A 16,732-nucleotide genomic window follows, 5' to 3' on the forward strand; every position below is an offset into this window, starting at 1 on the left:
TTTCCAAAATTTTATTTTGATTTGAAGGTAGAAAAATAATTTTTATCGCTTCTATTTAAAGTTGTTTAATAGAATTTCTCACTGATGTGCAAGTTTTTCTGCATCTTCGCGCTATATCAGAAATGTTGGTGAGGCGAATAAAACCACCAGAATTCTACAAGAGTTAGTTCACTTTTCCTCTAGAGACCGTGCAAATCTAGTTCATGTTATGGCTTTTGGGATTATTTGCATTATACTGAATAAGTGTGTAGTTGTATCATGAGATAATAGTAAGGTTAATCATTTCATATTTCAGCAGGAAATAATTTTGCAATGTTTCAGTCGCAATTCAATTAATAATTTGTTGTATGTAAAACGCTAATTAAAGAAGTGATAAAAAAAAAATGTGTTTAAAAATCCTTAAGTTTTGAATTTATTTCGCATACTTTACTCCCTACGTTTAATATAAATATTTATCAACGTCCAACGTACTTTTATTAATTAGATTAAAAGTTACTGTTTTGGAAATGGCGCAACTATTAATAAAACTGGAAGTTTTTTTAAAAAAAAATCTTCCATGAAGTGAGATCATAATTTGATATTTTCTTAATTTATAATATATAAATAGCATTATGGCCTTGAAAGATGTTATACTTTCATTCAAAATTCGATATTTGGTTCAAGGACACATTAAGCACATTTTGTTCGCAGAAGCAAACAACGCTATAACTTCCAAGAATATGCGATTTAAAACCACAAAATGGAAAAAAAAATGTGGAACGCTTCACGATTTTGCGTGTCATCCTTGCGCAGGGGCCATGCTAATCTTCTCTGTATCGTTCCAATTTTAGTATATGTACTGCCGAAGCGAGTACAAACGATCTCTGGTGTCACGATCTATATATAGTATGACAAAACATATTTATTTTTCTAGTGGTGTGGTAATTGCTTCTAAAATGTACACTGAATTGTTGTCTGTGGAAGTTTCGATTCAGCATTATTCTTCGAACCATTCAATGCGAAATAGCAGCTGCAACCCAACTAAATGACAATTTTGGAATACGATCAATGAAATTACATATAATACGAGACATATAATAATAGTTGATGACATCGGAAAAAACATGAGATGTAGCTACGTACGGATACGAAAATTCGATTTACAGCGCCATCTACAAAACGTTGTTGATAGTATAATAAGAAATTTTATGGGTTTTTTTTCCCCTTCTTTTTTATTTAGCAAGGTAAAAATATTTAGGAAAAGATTGTTTCAATAGTTATAGAATGCAAAAAAAAACTACTTTAAAAATATAAAGAAAATTGAAATTTATGAATTACTAGAAATATTCAAGAATTTTTCAACGCAATACATTAGATTGTTATTAGAGGTTTACCACTTTTAGAAATGAAATCTTACATATAAGGAGTTTCTGAAAACCCGCGAAGTCATACTTACCTGGCACTGGGGATGCCTTGATCAACAAGGAGGCTCCCCCGAGCAGAGACCCTCCATTGCACTTCGGTGGGTTGACGTTCGCCACATCCGCAAATCGCGGTTGCTTGGGGTGCACAATTTTTGGTAGCTGGGACTGCGTTCGCGCTGTCCCTGTCTTAAATAAAAAGGAGAATACATGATAACTTAATATATACTCCTGCCGGAGGAGTTACGCACTTTATATCATTAGTATGCCTGTTACTCGCATATTAATATGCATCTATGTCCATGTGGACGAGCGCATGTACATAAGTCTATTCTTTCGAAGGAGTTTAGTAATTCATGTACGCATGCATAGCAGGTATCTTTGTATATGATATTATGGATAGAATGTCCCTAAAAAAAAGGGTAACTAGCGTTTATTTGCCTAATTGTATACTTCGAATAACGAAATTTCATTAAATAAGGTAGCCAATATAATGAATCTGCTGGGACTTCTGTGTAAATTCACCATTAAAAAGGTTTTTTTTTTTAGAATTACATTTTTATAGATTCTCTCATAATATAAAAATGTCAATCAATAAAATACTTTTCTTTACGTGTACACACGAAGTTTCTCGCTTCCATCCACAAAATTTACGTAGATATCAAAATTAATCATTTTATTATAGAACAATATGTCTCTTTATTAAGTGTTCCCTCCACTTGTTTGTAGCATCCGCAAAATTTCAGTTTTAAATTTGTTCACAATTCCTTTTTATTATTTATTTATTTTCCCCTGAATGCCTTTTTATATTTTAAGAATTTTCTTTCTTTTGGCCTAGGAAAGACATCCTATTTCTCGTCCTTTTGTAACTTCTTTAATTCTTTTCCCATGCCTAATTTCTTCTGTTCTGCTTCAGAACAGATGAAATAAAGAACAGTTAAAAGTCCTCTAGAAATTAAAATTGCTCTGAAAGTTGATTTACATCGTGAAAAGCGGCGTGTCTTCTCCAAACATTTTTCACTAAATTCTGATAAACGACCGCAGCGCTCTCAAGCAAAAATTAACGACTATATTTCTCACATTTTTAAAACGAAATCCAGTGCCATTAAGTTTGCGATTGCTTTATTTCGTTCTGCGGTTATTACTATGTGTTTATTCAATTTATCCATTACATCAGTCGAGAATAAACCTTATTTTCGTCTATTGTGTTAGATAAATCTGCTTTTTATTGAGCATATACTTCAAAATATTTTATCACTTTTGTTATGTAAGTATTGTAAATATTTTAAATATTCATCACAGAAGAAGATAAGAGGAGTATTTAATTATCTTTTATTACTTAAGAAGGTGCAAACTATCTATATTTGTAGCATCATTACATTTGCGTTGTATGTATTAATAGTGGGGAGGGGGGAGCAATTAATTTTGAACAATGAAAATCAGTCTTTAAAAATTTAATAAAATTTATATCTCAGATGAAATTTTATACGTACGTTGAAGAACGATTATATCGATTTTTTACAAATGAAATACCATGAAGAGGCGGGGAAAAAAGTGCCGTGCTTTGGAAGCCATCTACACTTACTAAATCAATGACGACGTCTGAATTCTTTCTAGAGTTCATAAACGATCGCAGCGACCTCGCCGTCGAAAATTGGAACTAGTCATTTCAAGTTTCGCTATTTGGATTGAAACTCAACTGAAGTAACGCCGTGATGGTTATGTTGTTGCTACATGTTACACATTCTGAACTCGCGTTCGATTTGATATAAAGAAATAATTAGGTAAAGTCTTTGTAAAGAAGACTACTTACTGATTGCTAAAATTATTCAGATTTTTCGAAATGAGAAAAATAAATTTAAAATATGCTTTAAATTTTTTATAAAAAAATGATTCAAAAGATTGAAAATATTGAAAGATTTCGGAGATGTTTTTTGATGCGTTTTGATATAAAATAATGAACTTTCATTTTATTCTTGAACAGTTGCTGTACATTTTAAAATGGATATCATATCTAATATTTTGAAGCAATTGAATTATTTCTATAACATTCTAAATTCTTATATCTTTGGTCATTTAGATAGATTTTTAGCTGAGTGATATGTTGGAATATGGCTATCTAAGTACCTTTCATTCATAAACACAGTTTTATAGTCTAAAAATTCATGAGAAGGCAATTTTATAATAGAATATTCTCCGTAGGATGAATTTAGAATTTTATTTATAAATCTTATTTCCTTACAGCTTTCCTGTAATTATAGAAGGTGTATGAATGAGTGAGTTACCGGAAGAAAACTAACATTGGTATTTCTATAGCACTAATAAACTCAATAAATAAAAATAAACTCATTGCCTTTATTTTAATGATAAAAGAATTATAACTCTCTCTCTCTCTATATATATATATATATATATAATTTTATGTAAGTTATTTTAAGAGTAAAAATTAATTTCCGAAATTTTTTGCAAATTCTAACAAAATTAAATACATATATTTAGTATTACAGAATAATAACGTAATAACTAACAAACAACCCAAATAATGTTGTCTTATTTTATTGAAAAAAGAAAAATAATTGAAAACAATCCACATATTACATGGCAAAAAAGATTAGTAAATATAGCATAAGCTCATTTGAAAAAGAAATTTCAATCAAAAATGAGGAGTGATTAGTTTTATAAATTTAAAATCTATGAGAAAAAGGTTTTTATGCAATATCAATGATAATTTTACAAGATAAAAATACAATTGGCGTGAGTCACATTTTTTACATGCTTCAGATGGTAAATTAAAAAAGTTGAAAACATGAAAACAACAAACTGCATAATTATTACTAATTAATTTTCAAAAAATAAAATTAATTAACTCTGCATGTAAACCTTTATTTTTTTTGAGAATAGTAGGTTGTCATTTCATCAATCATTTTTTTGATATTATGTTTAATCATCATCCGTATAAAAGAAGAAATAAAAATGTGTTTTTTCTTTGTGTTCTATGTGATTATTAAAACACTCTATAGTAACGTTGTTTAAAACAGTTTTAAATTTCTGACTTTTACCATCTTTTTGGAAAAAAAGGCTAAAATTTCCAGAAAAACATTCATAAAATTTAGAAAAGTACTGTAATAAATATTTAGTTGGCCATTTTAATCCTGATTTACACATGTCATATTCATTAAAATATTAAAAAAAATTGTATGATTATCTAAAATTTTTTTATCATTTACTAGTAATTTTTAGTACTTTTCATGATACAATGTTCTTGAATTAACAGAGTCAAATATTTTGTCAATCTTCCAAGGAATTCTGCTGTTCCTATTCCTTTGCTCTCAATGTTATTAGCTGCAACATGAAAATTCAAAGCAGTTGCAACAGAGTACCTACAAATATAAAACAAATGTTATAGAAAACAATTCAGGCAACTTGTTTCTTTTTAAAAACATTAATATATATACATCATTATGAATAAGAAAGCAATTAAATAAAAGTTGTACTTCCTAGTGAATGTGAATCAAAGAAGTAAAAGTTAATCTAAAAGGTGATTTTGAATTTACTATCCATTAAGCAAAAATAAATCTTCATTCTTTGAAAATAAAATTGAATATAAAGTGAAAATTTCGATCAGACATTTTGGAAATTTTTACAGAATTTAATAAGTGTGGTAGGTTAATCCGTAAATGCTTAAGTAGATGATGCAGAAAGTTTTAGAACAAGTATGCTGGAATTAATAGTAAGAAAAAGTATTATATTATGACTATCTCTACCTCAGCTGCCAGTTTTACATTCATTTTCTTTATTCTACACACATACATAATTATTAAACATTCAAATTCAGAGCTTTATTACACTAAAATTACAATAACAGATAGGAAACATTTTGCCATCTCATCATATTTAAAGCATTAAGTCCATTAAAATATATTAAGAAAAAAATTTAAGAACCAATGAAATAAAACTAGAAATATTATTTTATATGATTAAATTTACGAAATATGACAGTAATTTAATAACACAAATGGAAATTTCACATGTTCTCTAAATAAGGTAATTCTAATTCGTTCAATTTATTTTCATATTCAATTTCAAAACAATTATTAAACATACCTGCACTCATCCGAAGGAAATTTGAATAATATCAATACAGGTGTTTCATTCAGACTTCTACAACAAAGACAATATCTAAATTTGCACCCTTAGAATTTTCTCGGTGATTTATCCGGAGTCACACAAGCTCCGGCGTTCGCATCCATTCTAAAAATATACAAGAAACAAAGTGCACAAGGAAGAAAAATCTAAACAAATAAAAAAGAGAAAATGCACAAAACAAGATAAATCAAGCAAAATAGTAATTTCAAATGCAAAAAAAAAAAAAAAAAAAGAATCAAAAGAGAATCTTCAAGGTTTCAGCAACACGCTCAAAACAACAAGCAACACGCTAAAAATGGTGGCGACTTCCTGTTTCGTTTCGAAAATTCCCCACTTTCGTTTAATTCCCATACAAAAGCATCAACAGATGTGGCGCTAAAATCGTTTACAAAACTTCGAAGGGAGACCTCTGGATCTCTTTCTCTGTGGATCTAGTAAGTGTAGATGGCTTCCAAAACACGGCACTTTTTTCCCTGCCTATTCATGGTATTTCATTTGTAAAAAACGGTATAATCGTTCTTCAACGTACGTATGAAATTTCATCTGAGATATAAATTTTATTAAATTTTTAAAAACTGATTTTCATTGTTCTAAATTAATTGCCTACCCACTATTAATACATACAACGCTAATGTAATGATGCTACAAATATAGATAGTTTGCACCGTCTTAAGTAATAAAAGATAATTAAATACTTGTCACATCTTCTGCGATGAGTATTTAAAAAATTTACAATATTTACATAACGAAAGTGATAAAATATTTTGAAGTGTATGCTCAATAAAAAGCAGATTTATCTAACACAATAGACGGAAATAAGGTTTATTCTCAACTGATGTAATGGATAAATTGTATAAATTCATAGTCAATAAAATAAGACAACATTATTTGAGTTGTCTGTTATTTATTACGTTATTATTCTGTAATACTAAATATATGTATTTAATTTTGTTAGAATTTGTAAAAAATTTCGGAAATTAATTTTCATTCTTAAAATAACTTACATAAAATTAAATTAGAGTAGCCAAACCTGATATATGAGTGATTAAAGTTAGTATAAATACAGAGTAAAATTGATTAAAAGTGATGCAATTTGGAATAAAATATTTTAAAACTCATAAATTGCAGTTTAAAATCTACTGGTATATATTATAATTAATTGAAAGTGAAAATTAATAATCAATTATAGAACTTAATATAATATGCAATTCATTCACTGTAAAATTTCAAATGAGTTCATTAGGTAGTCAAAAATAAGTATTTACCTTCCATATGAACTTTAAAAAATTATTTCTGGAGGAATAGAATTTTTAAAAAATAATTTGACTGAATTTCATAGTGAAGAGTAAATGTAATTTAATTAATCTCAAGTATGGTAATATTGCATCTGAATTTCACTAGTACACAACAAGCAGAAATTAAATTTTTTGTTTTTATATAAGAAGGGAGAAAATAAATGAAAAAATAATTATTTCAGATAACAATTTAACAGGGGATATTATCCCAAGATTGAAATTTGGCAGAGAAAAGTCTATTTAATAAACGCATTTGCTTTGTTGACATTCGTATCATGACGTCACGAAGAAAGATGAAAAGATTCCACCGCACATTAGTTCCAAATCGCAGGCATCAACAAAGACGGCGCTACTGTCTATGTGAATGGCCATGTTAAAAAAGTTTCCATTAGTGTCTATGACAGTGAGATCTCTGGAACTCCTTCTCTGTGACTAAATCAATGACGACATCTAAATTCTTTCTTGAGTTCATAAACGATCGCAGCGTCCTCAGCGTCGAAAATTAGAACTAGTCGTTTCAAATTTCGCTATTTCGATTGCAACTCAGTAACTTGGTAAGAAAAATATATCTTTCACCGTTGCACAATTCTTTTTTTATTTATTTATTATTGCTCTCATTTAGTGTAATCTATTGTAATAATTTTCGAGTTATAATTCTTTTATCATTAAAATAAAGGCAATGAGTTTATTTTTATTTATTGAGTTTATTAGTGCTATAGAAATACCAATGTTAGTTTTCTTCCGGTAACTCACTCATTCATACACCTTCTATAATTACAGGAAAGCTGTAAGGAAATAAGATTTATAAATAAAATTCTAAATTCATCCTACGGAGAATATTCTATTATAAAATTGCCTTCTCATGAATTTTTAGACTATAAAACTGTGTTTATGAATGAAAGGTACTTAGATAGCCATATTCCAACATATCACTCAGCTAAAAATCTATCTAAATGACCAAAGATATAAGAATTTAGAATGTTATAGAAATAATTCAATTGCTTCAAAATATTAGATATGATATCCATTTTAAAATGTACAGCAACTGTTCAAGAATAAAATGAAAGTTCATTATTTTATATCAAAACGCATCAAAAAACATCTCCGAAATCTTTCAATATTTTCAATCTTTTGAATCATTTTTTTATAAAAAATTTAAAGCATATTTTAAATTTATTTTTCTCATTTCGAAAAATCTGAATAATTTTAGCAATCAGTAAGTAGTCTTCTTTACAAAGACTTTACCTAATTATTTCTTTATATCAAATCGAACGCGAGTTCAGAATGTGTAACATGTAGCAACAACATAACCATCACGGCGTTACTTCAGTTGAGTTTCAATCCAAATAGCGAAACTTGAAATGACTAGTTCCAATTTTCGACGGCGAGGTCGCTGCGATCGTTTATGAACTCTAGAAAGAATTCAGACGTCGTCATTGATTTAGTAAGTGTAGATGGCTTCCAAAGCACGGCACTTTTTTCCCCGCCTCTTCATGGTATTTCATTTGTAAAAAATCGATATAATCGTTCTTCAACGTACGTATAAAATTTCATCTGAGATATAAATTTTATTAAATTTTTAAAGACTGATTTTCATTGTTCAAAATTAATTGCTCCCCCCTCCCCACTATTAATACATACAACGCAAATGTAATGATGCTACAAATATAGATAGTTTGCACCTTCTTAAGTAATAAAAGATAATTAAATACTCCTCTTATCTTCTTCTGTGATGAATATTTAAAATATTTACAATACTTACATAACAAAAGTGATAAAATATTTTGAAGTATATGCTCAATAAAAAGCAGATTTATCTAACACAATAGACGAAAATAAGGTTTATTCTCGACTGATGTAATGGATAAATTGAATAAACACATAGTAATAACCGCAGAACGAAATAAAGCAATCGCAAACTTAATGGCACTGGATTTCGTTTTAAAAATGTGAGAAATATAGTCGTTAATTTTTGCTTGAGAGCGCTGCGGTCGTTTATCAGAATTTAGTGAAAAATGTTTGGAGAAGACACGCCGCTTTTCACGATGTAAATCAACTTTCAGAGCAATTTTAATTTCTAGAGGACTTTTAACTGTTCTTTATTTCATCTGTTCTGAAGCAGAACAGAAGAAATTAGGCATGGGAAAAGAATTAAAGAAGTTACAAAAGGACGAGAAATAGGATGTCTTTCCTAGGCCAAAAGAAAGAAAATTCTTAAAATATAAAAAGGCATTCAGGGGAAAATAAATAAATAATAAAAAGGAATTGTGAACAAATTTAAAACTGAAATTTTGCGGATGCTACAAACAAGTGGAGGGAACACTTAATAAAGAGACATATTGTTCTATAATAAAATGATTAATTTTGATATCTACGTAAATTTTGTGGATGGAAGCGAGAAACTTCGTGTGTACACGTAAAGAAAAGTATTTTATTGATTGACATTTTTATATTATGAGAGAATCTATAAAAATGTAATTCTAAAAAAAAAAACCTTTTTAATGGTGAATTTACACAGAAGTCCCAGCAGATTCATTATATTGGCTACCTTATTTAATGAAATTTCGTTATTCGAAGTATACAATTAGGCAAATAAACGCTAGTTACCCTTTTTTTTAGGGACATTCTATCCATAATATCATATACAAAGATACCTGCTATGCATGCGTACATGAATTACTAAACTCCTTCGAAAGAATAGACTTATGTACATGCGCTCGTCCACATGGACATAGATGCATATTAATATGCGAGTAACAGGCATACTAATGATATAAAGTGCGTAACTCCTCCGGCAGGAGTATATATTAAGTTATCATGTATTCTCCTTTTTATTTAAGACAGGGACAGCGCGAACGCAGTCCCAGCTACCAAAAATTGTGCACCCCAAGCAACCGCGATTTGCGGATGTGGCGAACGTCAACCCACCGAAGTGCAATGGAGGGTCTCTGCTCGGGGGAGCCTCCTTGTTGATCAAGGCATCCCCAGTGCCAGGTAAGTATGACTTCGCGGGTTTTCAGAAACTCCTTATATGTAAGATTTCATTTCTAAAAGTGGTAAACCTCTAATAACAATCTAATGTATTGCGTTGAAAAATTCTTGAATATTTCTAGTAATTCATAAATTTCAATTTTCTTTATATTTTTAAAGTAGTTTTTTTTTGCATTCTATAACTATTGAAACAATCTTTTCCTAAATATTTTTACCTTGCTAAATAAAAAAGAAGGGGAAAAAAAACCCATAAAATTTCTTATTATACTATCAACAACGTTTTGTAGATGGCGCTGTAAATCGAATTTTCGTATCCGTACGTAGCTACATCTCATGTTTTTTCCGATGTCATCAACTATTATTATATGTCTCGTATTATATGTAATTTCATTGATCGTATTCCAAAATTGTCATTTAGTTGGGTTGCAGCTGCTATTTCGCATTGAATGGTTCGAAGAATAATGCTGAATCGAAACTTCCACAGACAACAATTCAGTGTACATTTTAGAAGCAATTACCACACCACTAGAAAAATAAATATGTTTTGTCATACTATATATAGATCGTGACACCAGAGATCGTTTGTACTCGCTTCGGCAGTACATATACTAAAATTGGAACGATACAGAGAAGATTAGCATGGCCCCTGCGCAAGGATGACACGCAAAATCGTGAAGCGTTCCACATTTTTTTTTCCATTTTGTGGTTTTAAATCGCATATTCTTGGAAGTTATAGCGTTGTTTGCTTCTGCGAACAAAATGTGCTTAATGTGTCCTTGAACCAAATATCGAATTTTGAATGAAAGTATAACATCTTTCAAGGCCATAATGCTATTTATATATTATAAATTAAGAAAATATCAAATTATGATCTCACTTCATGGAAGATTTTTTTTTAAAAAAACTTCCAGTTTTATTAATAGTTGCGCCATTTCCAAAACAGTAACTTTTAATCTAATTAATAAAAGTACGTTGGACGTTGATAAATATTTATATTAAACGTAGGGAGTAAAGTATGCGAAATAAATTCAAAACTTAAGGATTTTTAAACACATTTTTTTTTATCACTTCTTTAATTAGCGTTTTACATACAACAAATTATTAATTGAATTGCGACTGAAACATTGCAAAATTATTTCCTGCTGAAATATGAAATGATTAACCTTACTATTATCTCATGATACAACTACACACTTATTCAGTATAATGCAAATAATCCCAAAAGCCATAACATGAACTAGATTTGCACGGTCTCTAGAGGAAAAGTGAACTAACTCTTGTAGAATTCTGGTGGTTTTATTCGCCTCACCAACATTTCTGATATAGCGCGAAGATGCAGAAAAACTTGCACATCAGTGAGAAATTCTATTAAACAACTTTAAATAGAAGCGATAAAAATTATTTTTCTACCTTCAAATCAAAATAAAATTTTGGAAAATTCACCTTTAGGCAGATGTTTCTTAGAAAAGTGAGGAAAATAACAGTGAAATGATTACACTGAAAAATAAATATTCAGAGCAATCACTATTTCTCATGATTGCGAGATTGTGAATTCAGTTACATCTACTAATAATAAATATGAATTTTTTTTATCCATTGATTTATCAGCTATCTGATAGCTTTATGCCATGCTGTCATGAATCTATTTTCCATTGAAAAGGTTAGAATATACTCAAAACAGAGCATATGTAAGGGACAATTAAAGTAACTCGGCTTCAATTGATAATTTGGCGAAATCATGGATGAGAAATTATATTTATGTGATTTAAAGAAAATTTGATATAAGCGATATTCCTGGTGAAATAGCTGGTCGCCAAAGGAGAATAATTTTAAATAAACAGAGAGGTCCACTCTATTGCGGCTGTGACAGAGTGAGTTCTGAAAAAAAATGCGTCGTTTTAAACTACTCCATTGACTGTCTCAAAGTGATCTGTGTTCAGGCTCCCCCAAAGGCTGAGGGACCTAAGATTATGAAAATATTGATTTTTCTAAAAGTGTAATTATTCAGAATTTCATAATTCGGTTAGATTTCATCGCAAAAGATACAAATGTGTAGTGTTTTTTAAAATTAATTTATTTAAAAGTTGGAGGGTCAGGAATATTTCGTAGAACATGATTCCGTAAGACCAAAGAACTGTATGAAATTCAAGCTTCATATTTTTAAAAGCATATTTATCGATAGAAACAAAATAAAATTATTATTATTTACGCCATTTAAATCCTTTTGAAAGTAAAACTAAAAACTGAATTTTAGGAAGAATCACAGACATTTTTATAAAATAATACATAATATATACTTTTTTAGAAACGATACATCGTTCTGAAAAGTATTTTATAATGAACATAAAGCTTCAGTGCCGAACGAATCGGCACTGATATTTAAAACTCTTATTTAATAATATCATTATTACTCATATTTAAAAATATATATATATTCTTAGTAACCGTAAAGATTATTTTTATATAAATTGAAGTTTAATTTCTTACATTTTAATTTAAAGTTCAAATTTTACGGAAACTGGCAAAAAATTAGAGAGATATATTGTACAATGAATAGAAAGGCGTAAGATTTCTATAATAATATGAGTTATATGACTATCAAAATTTGAAACTTAAAAGTGTTTTGCTGAAGAAATTATTAAGAGATCAAGTGACATAAAATGAGTAATTGAAAATTTTAAAGACCATTGATCCCAGTGAATCATTTGATCGTCAATGTCGGCTAGTTTAAAGTATAAACAATGCAAGATTCTTTTGATAATAATTTCTTGAATGAAAATGAAGAAAATAACAAAATTATCACCGCAAAATTTCATTTAAATGTCTTCATAATGTTGTGAATAGAAACTTTCAAAGGTATCAATTCAATTTACAAAAATTTAATCAGAATCCAAAACTACGCTACACTGTAATAATAATCTACAGAATTCAGGTTTCAACATTTTCTTCCTAACTCCTTAAAAGAAAAGAAATGAAATAAAAAAGAGAGGAAGGAAAGCCATTGTAATAAAGTTAATCACTTCAGTGCTTACTTATTGTAATACATTGTGAGCAATGATGAAAACCACAGTTTATTTTTCATTTGCAGTGATAAAAATAAGGGAAGGAAAAATTTATAGAAAATGTTTACTCAATATAATGAATATTTTGTAAACATCAATAACGATTTAAGGGATAGAAAAATTAAATATTTTAATATGCATTATAAGTATAATAATATATTAAAATGCATTTGAAATCTCATTGTTAAGTTAAACCTTTTTTCCCTACTTGTCTTTTAAACGAATATTTGGTAGTTAGTCAATTTTCAGCCATTTATTGGAGATGGTACTAAATCTGTCTTATTTGTACTCTGTAAAATCTTTCAAACAGCCGACAATTTCCAAGTAGCGGTGCATCCGAAAGGTATATCTGAAGGTATAAAGTTAGTTCTATGTCATAAAAAATATGATAAAATAAGTAAACATATGGTGCAGGCCTCAGCGGATGTCGGCAGATACTATCTCTCTTGATGAGGCCAAATAATTGAACATGCACTGGGGAAAGAAGAAAGATGCTGTGGAGGAGTGAGAGGTTGAAGTTGGAGACGATTCAATGACCAGAAAGGTACATGGAAAGATACAGACGAAATTTGCGATTTAAATAGTGCGATTTCCGTACTAAGAAATCTCACAATGTAAATTTCACGTTATAATGTGAATTATTGATGATTAAGAGGAATTTTCTGATTTAGGAAGACATCATTTCTCTAAATATTAGTATCTGTTTTTTATTATATTTTATTGCTTAGGAACAGTGATAAATTTATAGTTGGTGCAGATGAGAGAAAATTTATAATAAAATTAATATGATAAATTGTTATTATGAACCTTATAATCTCCTTAAAATTTTCAGATGCTTCTCTCATGCTTAAATGAAGTCGAAGCAATCGATTAAAATTTGTGAACCATCTGCCATGTAGCAATTTTTCAAGGTTTTCATTTAAAAAGTTTGGTGAGCTGTATCCTGAAATAACAATCTCACAAAATGCTACTGAGAATATTTTCATTCAGCTCTAAAATTATGGACGACCTTTTTTTTTTTTTTTTCGAATTCTAGGAAAGTTTTAATAATTGTTTAATGCTTACATTTACTTAACATTTTGCTAATGGATGCAGAGAATCGATGAAAGCCCGTTATTGCCTGCCAAACAATTCTATCGAATGCTCTTGTTAGGTTTAGAATGAGGTTGGCAAATCATACTCCGAGTCTCCTTGTGGAGAAAGCATAAAACGATTCCATTATGCCATGTGCTAACAGCAATGCCATCGCACTCAAACATCAAAATGGTCGATGTTTTAATTGATAAGAAAACTCCCTAGAGTTATTTTAAATACCCGGATCCAGAAAAGGCGCATACCATGTACCATCTTTACTCCCCCAATTAACGAATAAAAACTACAATTTTGTTTTTTATCTAAAAACTAAAAAATACATTAAAAATCTTCATTACATAAGGAATTAAAACTGCAATGTAAAGCACATATTGACATCAAGCTGCAGCTGATGCATTCAATCCTTGAAGTTAAATAACCTAATATCGAGGTTCCTACCAAAACTTTGCAATTCCATATTATTGTTGTCATATCTCTTGAATTATCTCTTAAGTCAGCGTTTCTCAACCTTTCAGTATTCGTGGCCCAGTTTTCAATCATAATTTTCATCTCGCCCTCCCCCTTCCTCCCGCGCTTACAATAAAAAGTATACAACAATAATGTATATTGAGTATTCTGTTTTTAAATTATTTTTAACTAACTGCCAAATAAAGAGTAAAAGCGCGAAAAACCACATCTGGCATTTTGCAAAGCGGGCAGTAAACTGATGAAGTGAATGAAAGGGGGAAATTTTAATTATTATATTTGAAATGAAAACCAAACAGGGAGATAACGTTAAAAGAATATGAAAGTAGAAAATTCGTCAATGAATGTTAACCTAGACGGGGTGAGCTAAATTTAGAAACTGGGAATACATTTTTTCGAATAATAAAAGAAATAAAACAGAAGCGTGACTAAACAAAAGAGAAAAAAATAAGCAATGTTGTGGAAGAGAATTCACACTACCGATGCCGTCTCGAGCATGCGCAGATATTTTCTCATAGGAAGAAAGGAGATGTTTGATAACTCAAGTTTCAATTTCAGCCAGTCTCATTCGAGTCGATCCTTCTATCGCTATCGAATATATCGTGAATGTGTATTTTATATATGTTTTCGTGTTAATTGCAATTCACTATATTAAATATTTACGGCAGCAGATTTATGCAAACTCATGGATGAATTTTTAAGCGGAAGTAAGCGAGCATTAGACGACAGTCAAGCATGAACAAGTACATGACGAGCGTGGTTCCGAAAATAAAATCAAGAAAATATTCTCAAGAATGCTTAAATTTTGGGTTCACCAGTACTGAAGTAAATGAAGAAGAAAGGCCCATGTGTATTATTTGCTCAAAAATGTTGACCACAGGCAGCATGAAACCCAATAAACTTAAACGACATTTGGAAACGTTTCATAGTGAGTGCGTAAAAGAACCCAGAGAATTCTTGGAATTAAAATTAAAATCATTTTTTAAAGAAACTTTGTCTTTGAATAAAAAAGCTTTATTGCATCTTACAAAGTTCATATAAAATAGCCAGATGTAATAAACCTCACACCATTGGTGAAGAGCTTATTTTGCCAGCAGCAATTGAGATTGTAGAAACTATGTTTGGAGATAATTTTTCAAAACAATTGCAGTCCGTACCTGTTTCAAATGATACTGTTGCTCGTCGAATTGGTGAAATAGCTGAAGATGTACAGTGTCAGCCTTTCTCGAAGTTGCGTGACAAATTGTTTTCAGTACAGCTTGATGAAGCAACAGATAGTAATAAAGATGCTCATTTGATTGCGTATGTTCGATTTTGTGATAATATGTCAGTAGTAGAAGAACGACTTTTCTACAAACCTATAGAACTCAAAACCCTCCCTCGCATTATTTGCTATTTTAAATGATTTTATGAACTAGGCAAACATAGATTGGAAAAAGTGCGTCAGAATATGCATCGATGGTGCTCGTTCAATGTCCGGAAAATTCCAAGGTATACCAGCACTTGTAAAACAAAAATCACCTCACTACGTCTGGACACATTCCATGATCCACAGAGAAGCTTTGACTTCGAAAGAACCGAGTCCTGGTCTGAATATTGTGTTAACTACTTTTGTAACCGTAATAAATTATATAAAAATGAGACCCCCTGAAATTGAGAATCTTTTCCACACTTTGTAAAGACAAGGGTTCAGTGCATTCAGCTTTACTATTTTATTGCGAGGAAAGATGGTTATCACGTGGGAAATTTTTACAACGTGTTTATGAATTAAGAGAAGAAATCGCCATTTTCCTAGAAGAAGAAAACAGATCGGAGGCCGAGAATTTTGGCGATGGTTTATTTATGATGAAATTGAGCTACTTGGTCGACATACTCGAGAAATTAAATAACTTGAATCTTCAACTCCAAGGAGCAAATACACATATGTTGGATACGAGTGATAAAGTTAATGCTTTTTTTGGAAAATTGGAATTGCGGAGCAGAAATTTAAAGCAAAGAAATCTAACAATGTTTGCAAATGTGGATGATTGTACTAAAACTTATAAGGCTGAAGAAGAACATGTAAAAATTGTTTTTGTAACTACTGAAAATCATTTAGCCATGCTGGCAAAGAATTTTAAAAAGTATTTTCTTGCTGACGACAAATTGATAGCGAGTTAACGAGTGAGTTAGGGATCCATTTCATAAGACTCCTGAAGGACTCTCAATTGACGAGGAAGAAAAATTCATAGACTTCACGACAAGTGGCGAAATTAGAAGACAATTTAGTAATAAATTACTA

At 30.0% G+C, this 16,732-nt stretch overlaps 4 non-coding genes across 4 annotated transcripts; 2 read left to right on the forward strand and 2 right to left on the reverse strand.

Annotated features, from left to right (window-relative positions):
- Nucleotides 1–747: 747 nt before the first annotated feature.
- Nucleotides 748–854, reverse strand: LOC129964315 (U6 spliceosomal RNA). Its single transcript, XR_008784099.1, has one exon. It is a non-coding gene; the product is annotated as a U6 spliceosomal RNA (small nuclear RNA).
- A 573-nt stretch (nt 855–1,427) lies between these two features.
- Nucleotides 1,428–1,589, forward strand: LOC129964409 (U1 spliceosomal RNA). The gene has a single exon (XR_008784187.1). It is a non-coding gene; the product is annotated as a U1 spliceosomal RNA (small nuclear RNA).
- Nucleotides 1,590–9,681: 8,092 nt separating this feature from the next.
- On the reverse strand, nt 9,682–9,843 carry LOC129964410 (U1 spliceosomal RNA). Its single transcript, XR_008784188.1, has one exon. It is a non-coding gene; the product is annotated as a U1 spliceosomal RNA (small nuclear RNA).
- Nucleotides 9,844–10,416: 573 nt separating this feature from the next.
- On the forward strand, nt 10,417–10,523 carry LOC129964316 (U6 spliceosomal RNA). Its single transcript, XR_008784100.1, has one exon. It is a non-coding gene; the product is annotated as a U6 spliceosomal RNA (small nuclear RNA).
- Nucleotides 10,524–16,732: the final 6,209 nt, after the last annotated feature.

This window comes from Argiope bruennichi, chromosome 3 (genome assembly GCF_947563725.1).
Source record: "Argiope bruennichi chromosome 3, qqArgBrue1.1, whole genome shotgun sequence".
Lineage (NCBI taxonomy): Eukaryota > Metazoa > Arthropoda > Arachnida > Araneae > Araneidae > Argiope > Argiope bruennichi.